The sequence below is a fragment of the Pleurodeles waltl genome, chromosome 3_1 (genome assembly GCF_031143425.1).
Source record: "Pleurodeles waltl isolate 20211129_DDA chromosome 3_1, aPleWal1.hap1.20221129, whole genome shotgun sequence".
In the NCBI taxonomy this organism is placed as follows: domain Eukaryota; kingdom Metazoa; phylum Chordata; class Amphibia; order Caudata; family Salamandridae; genus Pleurodeles; species Pleurodeles waltl.
Genome location: NC_090440.1, coordinates 373,407,090 through 373,424,915, shown reverse-complemented (window position 1 = coordinate 373,424,915; position 17,826 = coordinate 373,407,090). Strand labels below are relative to the sequence as shown.

Below are 17,826 nucleotides of genomic sequence, written 5' to 3'. Positions count from 1 at the left end.
GGTCCATTCCCTGTGGGAGATGAACCACCCTGTTTGGTTACTTTTAGCTAAATAACAGTGAAACTGTGGACTCTGAGATTCAGTATGTTTAAGGTTAGGAACAGGTTTTTAAGTGGGGAGGATGACTGTCCTAAGGGTTGTAATGCCAGACAGGGATGCTGTTGTAGCAAGGCTATAGCACGGCAAAAAGTCTGTCCCCATGGCTCTAAAAAAGGAAAGGGCTGCTGTCCTGCTTGGGGTAGAGCAGGATAGGGTTGGTGTCCCGAGGTCTTTACATAAGGGCAAGATTGCTGTCCTATAGGGTTAGAGTTAGTGCCTGGGTGCTGCACCAACATTTCTCTGGGAGGGCTGGAGGGTTGCTCCAAATTTTCTAAGACAGGGCAACATTGCTGTTTTGTCTTAGGTTTCCCATAGAGAGGTACTTTTACCTCTGGGAGTTCAGCTGTGGTAGCTTTTGACTCCCTTGACACAAGGCTCGACCCTAGGAGGGGGTTTTCCCACAACCGGAATTATATCCTTAGTGGTAGGGTGGGTAGGGGATACTTTGATTCCCTTTTTACCTGTGGTTTGAGGAGGATCCTGAGGTTTCAGGGCTCCTTCTATTCTTCGCTTTTTAATCTCACTTAAGATTAAAGGGAACAATTCCTTGGGAATACCCAGCACGGATGCATGGTTATAAAACTCTACTTCTGCCCAACCTGAGGCCTCTAGGTCATTTCCAAGGAGACAGTCTACAGGTAAGCTATGTGACACCACCACCTGCTTAGGGCCAGTAACCCCACCCCAACTAAGTTGTACTACAGCTAAGGGGAGGGACTGAGTGGAGTTGTTACAATCAGTGACTTGGTACTTCAGACCAAGTAGGTTTTGTGCAGGTGACACCAAAATTTCAGTGACTAAAGTGATACTGGCACCTGTGTCCCTGTAGGCCTTGGACTCAACACCATTTATCTGAATGTGCTGCTTGTACTTGTCCATGTTAAGTGGTCAAGCAGCTAAGGTGGAAAGGCCAGTGCCACTAGGTGACACAGAAACTGTCCTGGGGGGTTCTACCCCTACCCCAGTTTCTATTATGGACCCAAAAGTGAACCAACCTACACCTTTCTTTTGACTATTGCCAGTTGTCCCACCACTATCACTACTACTACTATGGGCACTAGAAGTGGAAGTAGATGTAGTAGTGATGGTAGGCTCTGGGGCTTTACCTAGGCAGGATTTGTCCCTTGGTCTATGGCCTTTACCTCTTCACACATAGCACCAAGGCTTTTTAGTGTGTACAGAAGAAGAAGTAGTTTCATTTCCACCCCCAGAGGAGTGTTGTGGACCCTATGAGGAGTATTTACTTTTGTATTTGCCCCCTCCCTTGTCCTGAGACTTACACCTTCTTTCTTCTTGTCCTTGTCACCCTGTTTATGAGCTTTTCTACTCACTCTAGTTCTGACCCATTTGTCTGCCTTCTTTCCCAATTCTTGGGGAGAGGTCAGATCTGAGTCTACCAAGTACTGGTGCAACAAGGCAGACACACAGTTATTCAAAATATGCTCTCTTAACAGAAGATTATATAAGCCCTCACAGTCAGACACTTTGCTGCCATTTAACCAGCATACTAAGCTTTGATAGAAGAGTCCAGTCAACCCAATCCTGTGAGGCCTCTTTTCTGGTGTCCCTGAACTTGATTCTATATTGCTCAGTGGTGAGACCAAAACCATCTAGTCTCAGCAGTTTTGAGAACACTGTATTTGTCTGAGTCTTCTTCTCTGACAGTGAGAAGTCTATCCCTCTCTTTGTCAGAGACCGACAACCATAGAATAGCAGCCCACTGCCTTTCAGGGACCCTCTGAACTTTACAGGCCCTCTCAAGTGCAGCAAACCACATATAAATGTCATCCCCCACCCTGTATGGGGGAACAATTTTGTGCAGGTTCCTGGAATCAATGGAGTCCTCCCTGACTCTATAATCCCTGAAACTGCTGCTGCTGCCACCATGGGGAACTAACCCCAACCCCTGCCTTTTCCTTTCCAATGCCAAGGCCTCCCTATCTAGGGCTAGCTGTTGCTGCTGCAGCCTCAGCCTGGCCTCCTCCAGTCTCAGTTTCTTGAGCTCCCTATCTAGGGAGTCATCCCCTGGAGTTGTGCAATTGTATCCCTCAGATACTGAGGTGATATGGGAATGGGCAGAGGTAGATCTTTCCCTAGCTTTTGTGACCCTAGTGACCTGCCGTCTGGGTGTGAAGGGATCCATACCTGAGTGACTACCCCTCCCACTACCAGGTACACTAGTGGGTCTTTGGAAGAGCCCTCCCCTGAACCTGAATGGTGATTAACAATGGGGTCAGAAACTCCCCCCTCCTCCTCCTGCATGCTCCTGGTCATCCTGGAGAAGGATGCTCAAAATGAAATTCTTTCCCACATCTATTTTTTTGTCCGTACAGAGCCCCTTCAATTCCTTGAAGGTCACACCTTCATAGGGAGTACCCATGACCTCTGAGCTAGGCCCAGAAGTAGACATGAAGTGTGTTGTGGTGTAGGCAGAACCTAACCTACCTAACCTCTAGTCTCTAAGAAAGGAAAGTAAGAGACTAGACCCTTATAAAAAGGTATAATTGTATACCTCTAGGTATAGAGTGGTCTATCCTGTGGAAAGCACCAGGTGACAGAGTGATAAGGCAATTGCAGTTACTTATCCCACTGCTGCACCACCAATGCAGAAGGCTGTCCTGGTTTGTAGTGGGTACCTGTGGTACTTACACCTTATACCAGGTCCAGTTATCCCTTATTAGTGAAATGTAGCCAGTGTCTAGAAGCTGGGCTCTCTAGAGGTATCTGAGCAGCCAAGGTTTATCTAGGAGACATTCAAAGCTCATGCAATACCACTGCAGTCACACAGTATTCACACACATGAAAGAAAATACTCAGGTGGTCATTTTGATATTGGCGGTAAAAAACACCTACTGCTGCGGTGACGGCCGCCTAAATACCGCCACCGCGGCTACAATCAGTCTGCCATATTATGAGCACTACTGGGCTTCCGCCACAAGAAGGGTGGAAATCCGGCAGTGTTCATGGTGTCGGACGGTGGCAAGGTGGCGCTGCTACCACCAGCACCGCCACGCCAGTAGAACGGCAAGAGTCGTATTCAGACAATTCATACGACCTAGAGGTGTTCTGCTAGTGGGGCATTGCTGGCGGTAGCAGCGTCCCTTCCCATCCCCTGCCAGAAGACCTCCTCGGCCAAGGTAAGTTGGGCTTCCGGCAGGGGAGGGGAGTGGGAGGGTGGGGGAGTTGTGTGTGTGTGTCTGAGTGTGTGCGTGCGTGGGTGAATGTGTTAAAGAGAATGAGAGGAATTTGGGTGATAAATTTTGGGTTAACAAAGCTAGTTGGTGGAAGAAGGATGTGTCAGAGTACTTTACTGCCACTGAGACCAAGAAGAATCTTGTCAAAGTGGATAATGGTGATGTGTTGAATATGTCCAGGTGAGTCAAATTTGAAGGGGTGTATGCCCCCGAGAGTGAATGCGAGAAAGAAGGAAGGTAGTTTAAGAACTGTAAATTTCAGTCTAATGATCGACAGCTACCACATCAACCTGTAGGGTTTCAGGAATACAATTGCTATTGAAACTGTTTTTGGGCTTATATGGGATTAGTTTTGAATTTCGTTCTGTTATATAGATGACTTGTATGTTTTGTAACATTTGTCAATGCTACCTTTTTAAATTTCCTTTATTGTTCTCTAGGGGAGTCAGTAAACCACACTGTTTTCCTCCATTTCTGTTGAAGGAAGGGGATGTGATGTGATGTAATGCGTCTAGTACTTCTATCTTCCATATAAAAATGTTAAGGATGTCTCGGTGTTAAAGTATACAGGTCCTCATTATGACATTGGCGGTAAATCCCACTTACCGCCATGCTGACTGGCGCCAACATACCGCCGCAGCAGATATCCGTTCACCATATTATGACACACACACACCAATATGTCACTGTACAGACACAACTCCGCCACACCAAAGGTCAGTGATAAAGTGGCAGTATCAAACCCACACCGTTACACCAACAGAACAACTCCCACCACATTATGATCCACGAATCACCACGGCGGACATTCAACCACATTGGACAATTCAAACTACACACACCTGACACCCATACACACACCACACCCACACCACTATAAAACACACACCCACATTACCCACAACCTTTTACTATTACAAACCATTGAAACGACAGACACCACGACTACAGACAAAACCAGAGCCACACACCACCTACTCCTAAACACTAACCACGCACCCCACATCACACACCCCAACACATCACCCTACACACCTTCACCTACACAACTCACACCACACCCATGGCACCACAACACCACCCCAGATTCTCTGAGGAGCAGCTAAGGGTCATGGTGAAGGAAATCATCTGGGTAGAGCCACAGCTATCTGGAGCACAGGTGCAGCAGATATCCATTGCTAGGAAGATGGAGCTATGGCGGAGGATCGTGGACAGGGTCAACGCCGTGGGACAGTAAGAACAAGGGATGACATCAGGAAGAGGTGGAACGTCCTACAGGGGAAGGTACGTTCCATTGCTGCAAGACACCAACTTGCAGTACAGAGGACTGGCGGTGGACCCCCATCTCCTCCCCCACAGCTAACAACATGGGAGGAGCAAGTCTTGGCAATCATGCATTGTGAGAGCCTGGCAGGCGTAGGAGGAGGACTGGACTCTGGTAAGTCAACTCTATACTACTACTACCCCCCATACCTGCATGCCATCACATATCCCCACCCCACCCTCACTCCCATCACTCCACCACCTCCCACACACCCCACCATCACAACCCTCTTATCCCAATGCCAAGCCCAGCATGCACCACCAATGCATGGACACCACTCACAGACCTGCACGGACACATATCACTAAAGCATGCACACTGGAGATTCACCTAGCCCACCACATAACTCACACAAGGAAAAGCTGCCACGGTAATAATAACCGTAGAGGGCAACCCACCTATGCACAATATGTCACACACAGATATATTAACACTGCATATACATCCCCACAGGTATCCCAGCCAATGACACCGGAGAAGAGGTGCCAGCAACATCCAGTCCCCCCACAGAAGAGGCCCACAGTGATGACAGCGACTCTGCTCGCCTGGATCTGGATGACCAACCTGGCCTATCAGGGACCTCCGGACAGTCGGCTAACCAGGCACAGTCCCACACCACCACAGAGCCTCCCCCCTCCCAAAACACCACCACAGCCACCCAGCATGCCCATAGCTCTGTTCCCAGGACACGTCAATCAGCAGTGTGCCCACCACTACAGGGACCCCAGGGCACCCCCCCATACCCAAGACAATCAGGGTCCTGGGGTCAGTGGCAGTAGGCACACCGTTCAGAAGACAGAGGCACAGGACAACAGGGAAGATGGGAGGACTGCTGTGCGCCATGGGGAGGACAGGCCCAGGGAACCGACTCTCCAGGGGGCACTCACAGCGATCCTGGGAGCATACCATAATTCCCAGGATACGCTGGGCCAGATCATGGACAAGACGCAGGAGAACATGCGGCTGCAGGATGGATAGTACCAGGGGATCAGGGAGGTCTTGAAGGCCATTAACACCACCCTAGTCTCTGCTGCAGGGGCGCTGGCAGACATGGCCTCCATTATAAGGGAAGCAGTGGCACACCAGAGGGCCCCTGCCACTAGCCAAACATCTGAACAGCCCTCCACCTCTGCTGCCGCTAGTGGACAGGAGGCCCCTCCACAGGATCAACAGGCCACCAGCACCCCTCCCCCTGCAGAAGATGAACCACCCCGCAAACATTCCCTGCGATCCAGGCAGAAGCCAGAGACTATTGCCAAGACCCCGTCAGGAAATAAGACTCTCCTGAATGTCACCCTTGTGTCCCACTCTGTCACCCTGTCCACCTTGAACTGCCATTGCTCCCCTTCCTATGCCCCCTTGGACAATGCACCTGTGTTACCAATAGACTGGACTCTACCCTGGACTTTCCTCCATCACCACGCCAGCCCACTGCACTACCCCCTTATCTTCATAGCACTCAAATAAACACCCTTTGAAAAAATACAAGTATGGAGTATGTCAAATGGTTTAAGTATGTATTTGTATAACAACGTTTAAACATTGCAATTCAACTGTACAGTAATGTATTCATAGGAAAGCCCTGTAGTTGGCTGCAGTGAACACACCAGGAGCAATAGGGGGGCACCAACATCTGCAAAAAGAGTCGCCAAAGGGTACAGTGAGTGGGCATAGAAGTGGGAAATCACAGCCTGCCAGTGACAATGTGAAACACAAAACTGTCAATGAAATGTGAGTTTACACTGTCTTACCTGTGTCTCATTTGAAGTATTGAAGTATCACTGCAGTTCTGTTATCCTCATCCTCATCATCTACACTGTCCACAAGGTCCACTGCTGCGACACGGCCTTCTCCAGCCTCCTCAACCTGCAGAAAAGGCACATGGCATCTCAAAGCAAGGCTGTGCAATATGCAGCATGCCACGATTATCTGGCAGTCCTTCTTGGGTGAGTAGCACAGGGATCCACCTGTTAGATGGAGGTACCGAAACCTGGCCTTCAGGAGGCCGAAGGTTCGTTCTATTATCCTTCTTGTTCGCCCATGTGCCTCATTGTAACGTTCCTCTGCCCTTGTCCTGGAATTCCTCACAGGGGTCAGTAGCCATGAGAGGTTGGGGTAACCAGAGTCACGTGCAAATTTCGAGGGACAACTGTTAGCCACACACTATGCCACGTGCAAATTTCGAGGGACAACTGTTAGCCACACACTATGCCACATGGCCCACACCATACCCATACACCAACATATAATGGGTGGGAACCAAGGCTCACCTATTAGCCACACCCTGTGCCTCTGGAGTTGGGCCATCACATTTGGGATGCTGCTATTCCTCGGGATAAAAGCATCATGCACAGACCCTGGATACTTAGCACTGACATGGGAGATGTACTGGTCTGCCAAACACACAATCTGCACATTCGAGTGAAAACTTTTACGCTTTCTGAAGACCTGTTCATTATGGCGGGGACGTACAGATGCAATATGTGTTATATGAATCACACCAATGATGTTGGGGATATGTCCCATTGCATAGAAGCCAGCCTTCACTGTGGCCAAATCCTCCACTTGGGGGAAAACAATGTAGCTGCACATGTGTTTAATCAGGGCAGACAACACTATTGTCAGCACTATTGAGAACATTGGCTGTGACATTCCTGCTGCCAAGGCCACTGTCACTTGGAAAGAACCAGTTGCCAAGAAATAGAGCACCGATAGCACTTACACAAGAGGGGGGTTCCCAGTGGGGTGACAGATAGCAGATATCAGGTCAGGCTCAAGTTGGGCACACAGCTCTGTGATTGTGGCCCTGTCAACTCTGTAGGAGAGTATAATGTGCCTGTCCCCTATTGCTGCCAAGTCACTAGGGATCTGAACACAGGGGGATGTCTCAATCTCCTATTCATTCACAGCGGTTGCAATCTATTGGGCAAAAGAGTGAGGAGCCGGTCCATCTGTACATTGTAGTCACTACAGTTGAATGCATGATGTGATTTATTAATGTATTAGTGGCATATGTCTTGAATGAATGTACAATTGTGACCTGTGACGCAGTTAAGATCCATGGTCTACCCCCCCCCCTTGAAATGGCATCCACCGTCCTATATGGAGGGACAGGTGGAAGTGAGGTAATTCTGCTGACGTTGTGTGCCGTTGCAGGAGGCGGTCGGGAACCACAGTGCAACTCCTCATTTGGTTATAATTGGGCCCTATGCGTTACAGTGGCCAAAGGTGATGTACGCCGGCGGTGACGGTATGCACCGCCGCGGACGTCACAGCCATTTTCTATCCGATCACTCACTTGCTACCTGACCTTCAACAGGAGAGGACCTACACTGCATGTGTTGCTGTGACCTGAGTCTGGAACCTACAATGGCCCGTATGACTGGGAAAAGGGCCCCTGCCTTCACCTCGGTGGAGTTGGGGCAACTGGCAGATGGGGTCCTACCCCAGTACGGACTGCTGTATGGGCCTCCAGACCAACAGGTGAGTACACTGTGAGCATGATGCAAGGGGCATGAATGCGTGGAGTGTGTGAAGGCCTCATGTAGGGGGGTTGGTGGATGGGCCCTAGCAAGCGTGCAGCATGTATGCTGGGCAATGTCTGTGGATTGGGGGATGGGAGGGCTATGGCGGGCCATGAGTGTAACAGGCAGGACGGTCTAAGTAATACCTTTCCTTGTGTATATTTCCTCTGCAGGTCAGGGCCCATCAAAAGAAGGGTATATGGCATGCCATCGCCAAGGATGTGTGGACCCTGGGGGTCTACCGCAGGTCGGAGCACCCACTGTCGGAAACGGTGGGAGGACCTGAGATGCTGAGCATGGAAGACGGCAGAAGCCCAGCTTGGGATGGCCTCCCAGCGAGGAAGGGGTGCCCTTTGAACCCTGACCCCCCCGATGGCCCGCATACTGGCGGTGGCCTATCCCGAGCTGGATGGGCACTTGGCGGCATCACAGCAGCAACAAGGGGGTGAGTTCAGTGCCCATCATTAGTACTTACGTCTGGTGGGCTGGTATCCAGGTGAGGGATGTGTGCCTGTGGGTGCCCCTAGGCCAGGGCTGACATTGCAGTGTAGGTTTAATGTTGGGCAGGGTTCTGATGTGATATTCCTCCAACCTAGCTAGTAGACATCCACTACTGGGCAGGGGTGTGTGGGTCCCAGGTATGCTGCAGTGGGCGGTATGCGTCCCTTCCCATGTCCTGGTGACTAGTATTGTTACTGGTAGTGCCATGCATAGTGCGTAGGGCTGTTCCCTGTGTGTGACGGTGGTATGTACGCCAACGGTGGTGTTGGTGCAGCCACTGACCAAGTGTATCCTTTGTCTCTTCCCACCCCCCTTTTGTTTTGTCATCCTGTCCTTATGTGCATTAGCATCATCTGGCAGAGGAGCAGAGGCACCAGCGACGGAGGGAGCTGCATCTCACAGGACCAAGGAGACAGAGTCCACCGACGCTGAGGGCACCAGTGAGACAGAGCGGGAGGGGAGCACCACGACAGAGACAGAAGGAGACAGTTCGGACACAGATACCTCCTCCGATGGAAGCTCCCTGGTGGTGGCGGACATCTCTGTGCCCACCCCGTCTACAGGTACAGCCCCACCCATAGCACCACTGCCCTCCCAGCAGCCCCTCAGCGAGTAGACCGTGCCCCGCTCACCCAGGAGGGTGGGCATCTCCCTCGCCCCAGGCACCTCGGGCCCTGCCTCAGTGAGCCCTGTTGCCCTGAGTGAGGAGGCTATTGACCTCCTACGATCCATCTCTGTTGGGCAGTCAACCATTGTGAATGCCATCCAGGGGCTGGCAGCCCAAATGAAACAGTCCAATGTATTTCTGGAGGGCATTCATACTGGCATAACACCCAACAGAGATCAATCCAGGCTCTGGCCTCCTCTCTGATGGCAGCCATTGTCCCTGTTTCCACCCTCCAACTTCCTCTACCCAATCCCATTTCTCCCAAACCCAACCTATCCCAAGCACACAGGCAGACGAGCATGCACACAAGACAACACACAAGAGTGGCACAGGCAAACACAAGCACCACACTTCATCCTACAGGCACTCACACAAACACCATCCAGATGCAGACATACCAACATCCACTGCTTCCACTGTGTCCCCCTCCTCCTCATCCGCCACCTCCTTCCCAGTTGCGTCTACACACATACCTGCATGCAGTACTGCCTCATCCACTACCCCAGCACACCTATCAGAACACACACCTCACTGGCAGTCACTACCCTAACATCCATGCACAATTCTCCTGTGTCCTCTCCCACTGTGTCTGTGCCCCCTCCTCCCAAAGTACACAAACACAAGCATGCAGTACTGCCTCATCCACTACCCCAGTACACCTATCAGAACACACACCTCACTGGCAGTCACTACCCCAACATCCATGCACAATTCTCCTGTGTCCTCTCCCACTGTGTCTGTGCCCCCTCCTCCCAAAGTACACAAACACAAGCACTCAGACACCTTCACCCAAACACAGCAGACAGACACCTCCTACAACCACTCCCTCTTCCTCCACTTCCAGACCTTCTGCCTCTTCCCACCCCAATGTCCCTAAGAAGCTTTTCCTCTCCACCATTGACCTCTTCCCTCCCCCACCCGTCCTTCACGTCTGGCCAGGGTGTGTAAAACCCAGACAAGCACCTCAGCCACCCAGTCCACGGGCCCAGTAGTGTCCACAGCAACTCGTGGTGGGAAGGGATCCCGAGCACCAGGCAGCCACACGGAAAGAGTGTCTGCCCCAAGTGTTGCCAGGAAGGTAAAGGTGCCAGCCCCAGCTGCTACCATAAAGGTAAAGGTGCCACCCCAGCTGCTGCCAAGAGGAGCAAGGAGCCATCCCCAGCTGTGGCCAAGAGGAGCGAGGAGCCATCCCCAGCTGCTGCCAGGAAGGGCAGGGGCCTGTATCCGCAGGTAGAAAGGACAAGGGGCCTGGTGCTGGGACTCAGTCGGAGCCCCCACCATCAACCATGGTGGTGCAGCCGTCCGAGGCTGCAGGGAATGGGCAGGAGCTTCCACCCACAACCACCAGCAGTAGCAGCAGCAGCACCATCAGTGGGCAGCCGTCTGAGGCTGCAAGGGATGGGCAGGAGCTTCCCCCCACAACCACCACCACCAGCAGCACCACCATCATCAGTGGGCAGCCATCTGAGGCTGCAGGGGATGGGCAGGAGCTTCCCCCCACAACCACCACCAGCAGCAGCAGCACCACCACCATCAGTGGGCAGCCGTCCGAGGCTGCAGGGGATGGGCAGGAGCTTCCCCCGGAACCACCACCAGCAGCAGCACCCCACCCCCAGCAGCAGTGGGCAGCTGTCCGAGGCTGCAGGGGATGGGCAGGAACTTCCCCCCACAACCAGTGGCAACATCACCATCATCACCACTGAGCAGCCGTCACCACCGGCGGACAGTGTGCAGTCCTGTGTCCATGGGCTGTTGTGTGGGCTACTGCTGCAAATCCTGTGGGATTGAGACACACCTGAGATACTGTGAACTTGCACTCCCCAGACCTGCATCACAGGGCACGATGCCCCCTCCAGAACCAGTGGAGAAGCCATCCATTCACCCCATCCTCCCCAGGATCAGAAGCAGAGGGCACGATGCCCCCTCCAGAACCAGTGGAAAAGCCATCCACTCACTCCATCCTCCCCAGGATCAGAAGCACCGGGCACAATGCCCCCTCCAGAACCAGTGGAGAAGCCATCCACTCACTCCATCCTCCCCAGGATGAAGAGCACAGGGCACAATGCCCCCTCCAGAACCAGTGGAGAAGCCATCCACTCACCCCATCCTCCCCAGGATCAGAAGCACAGGGCACGATGCCCCCTCCAGAACTAGTGGAAAAGCCATCCACTCACTCCATCCTCCCCAGGATCAGAAGCACAGGGCACGATACCCCCTTCTGAACCAGTGGAGAAGCCATCCACTCACCTCATCCTCCCCAGGATGAAGAGCACAGGGCACGATGCCCCCTCCAGAACCAGTGGGTAAGCCACCCACCTACCTACCCCAGCATCCCCAGGATCAAGAGCACTGGGCATGTTGCCCCTCCAGAGCCAGTGGGCATGTCACCCACTTGAGAGACTGTGGCCTTGCACTCCTCCGGACCAAGGACAGGGCATGTTGCCCCCTCCAGAGCATGTGGGCAAGTCACCCATTTGAGAGACTGTGGCCTTGCACTCCCCAGGACAGCGCACAGGAGATGTTGTCCCCTCCAGAGCATGTGGGCAAGTCACCCACTTAAAAGACTGTGGCCATGCACTCCCCAGGACAGCGCACAGGGCATGTTGTCCCCTCCAAGACCAGTGGTGGTGTTCCATCTGCCGGCTGAGGTGCCCCCCGTTCCCCGTCCCCCTGAGGTGCCTGCCTATTTTCGAAATTATGCCCCTGCAGTGGTCCCTCCGTGTTATTGCAGGAGTCAAGTGGGGCCTTGGACTTTGTGATGTGGCCCTGTGACCCACGAACATTGAAGACTGGGCATTGTCCCTTGATTTGTAAATATGTATAAACTTGGATGCACATATTACTACTTTATTTATCTTATTACACTCACTTTCATCTATTTGTGTTGTCCTTGAATTAATCCGGAGGGTACGGGGTGTATATGTTATGTTACTGTAGGTTATTGTGTGTATGGTGTTCGGGGTGGGGGGGTGCGTGTTGCGTGTGTGTGTCACTCTCCCCCCGCGTACTAAGTGGCTGTACTGACCGTGGTTGTCTTTGCTGTTTTTGGTGTTGGTGGTGGAGCAGGACGTTGAACAGCATTTATGAATATATCCAATTCAGGCTCCACGGCAGCATGGTTCTTCCCTGAGTCTCCAAAGTTGAGTTGTTTCCCTTCTGTGCAGTGTTTCCGCCAGGCTTTTGATGTCATTGGTACCGCCCTGGAAAAGGTGGCAGATTGGGTTGTCTTAATATGGTGGGTGGAAACTTGACTTCCGTTTGGCTGTAGGCGGCTACCGCCATGGTGCCTGTCGATTCCGCCCTGGCGGTCGGTGTATTAAAGTGGCAGTCTGTTTGAGCTCTTTCCGCCATGGTCATAATATGGTGGTATTTACCACCAGCCTGTTGGCAGTATTACTGCCACTTTATCACCGAGCGCCAGGGTTGTAATCAGGGCCATAATGTCCATATGCAGATTCCGGCACTTGGTTAGAAACCAAGTTGCATGCAAGACTTTTGGTGTTATAGTGGCTACAGGGCCAAAAAGTACTCCATACCTTTTAGAGCATGAATCCTTTATTTTTCACATGAACAAGCTAAAATGTCTTCAGTTGTCAGTCATAGGGAATGCTTGTGGCACAAGCAGTATAAGCACTGGTAATAGGGGTCATCAGCATAACGTTTCACTGTCTGCAAGATGAGCAATTTCTGAAGAGAGAACTGTTCTCCTTCTCTTTCCCCTGGAATAGGAAAAGGTCAAATGACCGCTGATACAACTCACTGAATAAGGTAGATGTTGCAGGGACTGACAGACATCCAGGGTAGCTGCAAAAAGGTTGGAATTCAGCTAAACGTAGCCAAAGTGACAAGACAGAGCAGATCTGTGATAAAAGTAGACACCATGTAGTAGTTAGATGTGTAGAAGTTTTTTCCAAGTACTCAGAGAGAAACAGTTCAGCAATCCATCTCCAATGCTCTCCCAGTTCCATCTACAACCCCCATAGAATTCTCAGCTGATGTCACAAGTATGACATCAGTACAAAATACTACAACCCCCATACGGAAATTTTAACACACATAAAAACATATGACAGTCACTGTAGGATTATTATAGAATACAACATCACAGAAGTTCAATTACAGCATCCTATATGAATATACTATACTGAAACCAACTTACTATACAATATACCTTTCTACATTACAACTCCAAAGTCAAATTAACCCTGGAAACTAAATATAGTCACTTAGATAAGCTGGACTTTGTACTTTCCTGGCAGACCTTCTTGGCGATTGTCCATCTCCTTTTTTGATAGAACCATTATCCTCCACTTTTTGTGAACCATTCCTTCCTTTATCATCCCAACCTTGTTGAGAATGACTGTGTCCTGCAAAATTTTACCTTTATACAAAACCATTCTGTTGAGATTCCACACATGATGATCTCCAGTTCTAATGGCGTTGGTGAAAACTTTGATGACTCTCTTTGGTTTTGACAGTTTGTTTCCGCACACATGGAATCCGGGACGTTTTATCATAACAAGCTTACCTTCTTTTACCTTAGTCAATTTAACAGTGTTAATTCAAACAGCATTTTGCTATTTCTTATTTTTAAGGTTTCCCTCATCCTCCTCTGTTTGGCTTCAGCAATTGCTCCCTACAAATGTATTCACCCAAAAAGGTTCTAGAATGGTACTGGTGTGTCTTCCAAGAAACAATACAAATGTGGACATTTCCGTGGTTGTGTGAGGTGTGAACCTGTACAACCCAACTCTTTTGGACACTTCTACCCGCCAATTTTCGCCATTATTTTTCGCTAAAGAAAAATGGTGGAGTAAGTTGGCCCTGTATATACTATCTCAAAGTGAGAGATACTGTGCACAGAGTTCAGGGGTTCCTCTTAGAGGTTGATAGTGGCAATAACAGATAATACTAATGGTCTATTTTGTGGTAGTGTGGTCGAGCAGTAGGCTTATCAGAGGGTAGTGTTAAGTATTTGTTGTACACACACAGGCAATAAATGAGAACACACACTCAAAGACTTAACTCCAGGCCAATAGGTTTTTATATGGAAAAATATTATTTTCTAAATTTATTTTAGAACCACAAGATTCAGAATTCAAGTAAGTATATAAATTGTAAGGTACTTGGCGTAGATAAATAGGGAACTATTTTAAAAGTGGACACTGTAAAAATCAACAGTTCCTGGGGAAGGTAAGTAATAGTTCGTTTTTCAGGTAAGTAAAGCACTTACAAGTTCAGTCTCTGGGGCATAGGCAGCCCACCGTTGGGGGGTCAAGTCAACCCCAAACACCCAGCACCAGCAACACAGGGCCAGTCAGGTGCAGAGATCAAAGCAGGGCCCAAATAACACAAGTGCCAATGGAGACTAGGGGTGCTCCGTTTCCAGTCTGCTAGCAGGTAAGTACCTGCGTCCTCGGGGAGCAGACCAGGGAGGTTTTGTAGAGCACTGCGGGGGGGAGGGGGGGATCACAAAGAGGCACAAAAAATACACCCTCAACAGCACAGGGGCGGCCGCGTGCAGTGTGTTAAGTAGGTGTTGGGTTTTAGATAGGAATCAATAGAGGGACCTAGGGGTCACTCTGGTGATGCAGGCAAGGCACAGAGGGGGCTTCTCAGGCCAGCCACAGGGCCAGTGAGGTGCAGAGGTCAAAGAAGGGCCCAAATACACTAGGTGCCCATGGAGACTAGGGGTGCTCCCGTTCCAGTCTGCTAGCAGGTAAGTACCTGCGTCCTCGGGAAGCAGACCAGGGGGTTTTGTAGAGCACTGGGGGGCGGTCACAAACAGGCACACAAATACACCCTCAGCTGCACAGGGGCGGCTGGGTCCAGTGTGCAAAGTAGGTGTCGGGTTTTGCTTTGAAAGCAACGACCCCGGAGTCACTCTGGCAATGCAGGCAGGGCACGGGGGCTTCTCGGGCTAGCCCCGACTGGGCAAGGATGAGGGCCTCCTGCTGGTCACTCCTTCACTGGTAGCTGGTTTCTCTCAGGCCTGGGGGCTGCGGGTGCAGTGCTTCTTCCAGGCGACGGGTTCTTTGTTACCTGCCAGTCGCGGTCAGGGGGTGCCTCTGTTTTCTCTTTGCAGGCATCGCTGTGGGGTTGCAGGGAGGTTGTCTCAGGGTGTCCACGCCACTGGGAGTCGCCTGGGGGTTCTCTCTGCAGTGTTGGTTCTTCTGGGCACGAGCCAGGGGCATCGGGTGCAGAGTGTTGGGGACTCACACTTTTGGAGTGAGGCTGGAGTCCCTTTAAAGATGGTTTCTTTCTTGCTGTTTGGACAGAGCCACTGTCCTCGGGAGGTTTTTGGTCCTTTAGGTGCAGGTTAGTCCTCTGAGTTCTCAGAAGTTGCTGGTCCCACTCGATGCGTCACTGTACAGTTTCTTTGAGTCTGGAGACAGGCCGGTAGGGCTGGGGCCAAGTCAGTTGTTGTCTCCGACGTCTCTGTGGGGCTTTCAGGTCAGCAGTCCTTCTTCTTTGTAGGTCGTCAGGAAACTGATCTCCTGGGTTCAGCGTCACCCCTACATACTCACTTTAGGGGTGTGTTTAGGTCTGGGGGGCAGTAGCCAACGGCTAATGTCCTTGAGGGTGGCTACACCCTCTTTGTGCCTCCTCCCTGTGGGGAGGGGGTCACATCCCTAACCCTATTGGGGGAATCCTCCAAAGCAAGATGGAGGATTTCCTAAGACAGGGGTCACCTCAGCTCAGGACACCTTAGGGGCTGTCCTGGCTGGAGGGTGACTCCTTGTTTTCCCATTATCTCCTCCAGACTTGCCGCCAAAAGTGGGGGCTGTGTCTGGGGGGTGGGGAGGGCAGGGGGTGGTGGCCATCTCCAATAGCTGGAGTGCCATGGGGCTCTGTAACACCAGGCTTAAGCCTTTGAGGCTCACCACCAGGTGTTACAGTTCCTGCAGGTGGAGGTGTGTAGCCCCGTACAGGCTTTGTTCCTGGTCACAGAGTGCACAAAGGCTCTCACCCCATGTGGCCAGAAACCCGTCTGGTTGTGGCAGAAACTGGTCAGCCTAGCACTAGTAGTCGGACTGGTATTCAAAGGTAAGGAATCTGCAACTAGAAGTCTCTATCAGATAGTAAAGTGTTTTAAAATATTAAACTGGCCAAACTGGTTGCTAAGAGCTTAAACAATAAAGTAAAACACTTAAAACTGGTACACACCAGATAGACTTATCTGCCTGTTTTGCATTTTAGGCTATGTGTCAAATACTGTGCACATCAGTGATGTGCCTTATACTTCGAAATGTCTATGTAGTAAATGCTGTGCACATCAGCGATGTGCTAACTAAGAAACAGACAATGTGGAGCAGAAAAGTCCAAGTAATAGATGCTGTGAACATCAGTGATGTGCCTTTGACGTTGAAACCTTAATGTGGTAAATGCTGTGTACATCAGCGATGTGCTATAAAGAAGAGGAAAATGTAAACCAACAAGGAAAAGCAAAGAAAGTAAACGTGTATGCGCGATCGAACGTTTGTGTGATCACGCTATGTTTTCCTTGACATGGCCTGATATCTCCAGGGCAACCAAACAAAGTAAGAGTGTATCTAAGCAACCAAGTTGTTGCTCGATGTCAAGACGAATCCAAGATCACTCCAACTGAGCCGGGCGCCTGACGTCAGCATGTAACAACGTTACATCCCACAGAGCTACCAACGACCTGCGTTCGAGGAGAAAAATGTTGCGACTCTAAAACAGATAGAGCAGCGCAGCAGGACCAAAACGGTGAGACATCACACATTCAACGACGTTACGACGACTATTGCCGACATCCCCATGATCGCGCAACAGCGCTTACAAAACAATGTTGTCATAGCACATCCAAAAACAATGTCACCGGGGTCCGAAATCCACACGCACAACAGTTAAAGTAGGGAGATCACTGTTGCAACACAGCTTTGCTGAAACAGAGATCAAACAGATCTCGCTCCAAAGTCTACTCCAAGAAGGGAAAACAAATGATGAGTTGTACTCACTGGGAAGCAGACACACACAAGACTAGTATGCCTCCCGTTTCACTTCAGCCGTTGAGACGATGCTGAGCTGAATATTCTTCCACAGCAAACCCAGTCGTCGCCAGTGTAATACAAGTAGACGGGCTGTAGTAGTTAGATGTGTAGAAGTTTATTCCAAGTACTCAGAGAGAAACAGCTCAGCTATCCATCTCTAACGCGCTCCCAGTTCCATCTACAACCCCCATAGAATCTTCATACCATTCTCAGCTGATGTCAAAAGTATAACATCAGTACACAATACTACACGAACTTTGTTCAGGAACTCTCATACATAAAGTGCTGCAGAAATGTGATGTATAGTCGCCTCTAAGGACAATAGAGTAATCAGCACATTCAACTAACTGCCTGAAGCTCGGGTCATTTCAATTGAGGAGAATATAATGATATGTTTGGGCCTATGGTAATTTCAACATGATTTACTGCTATTTGAAATTACTGAGGAGTTCCAGCCTGACGGCAGGGAAATAAAGAGCTGTGGGTTTAGATGTACTGGGTG

General features: G+C 50.6%; 1 protein-coding gene across 3 annotated transcripts in view; it reads right to left on the bottom strand.

Annotated features, from left to right (window-relative positions):
• Positions 1 to 17,826, bottom strand: part of PDE8A (phosphodiesterase 8A) — a 2,216,737-nt gene that overhangs the window by 109,997 nt on the left and 2,088,914 nt on the right. The gene's annotated exons all lie outside the window — the stretch shown is intronic.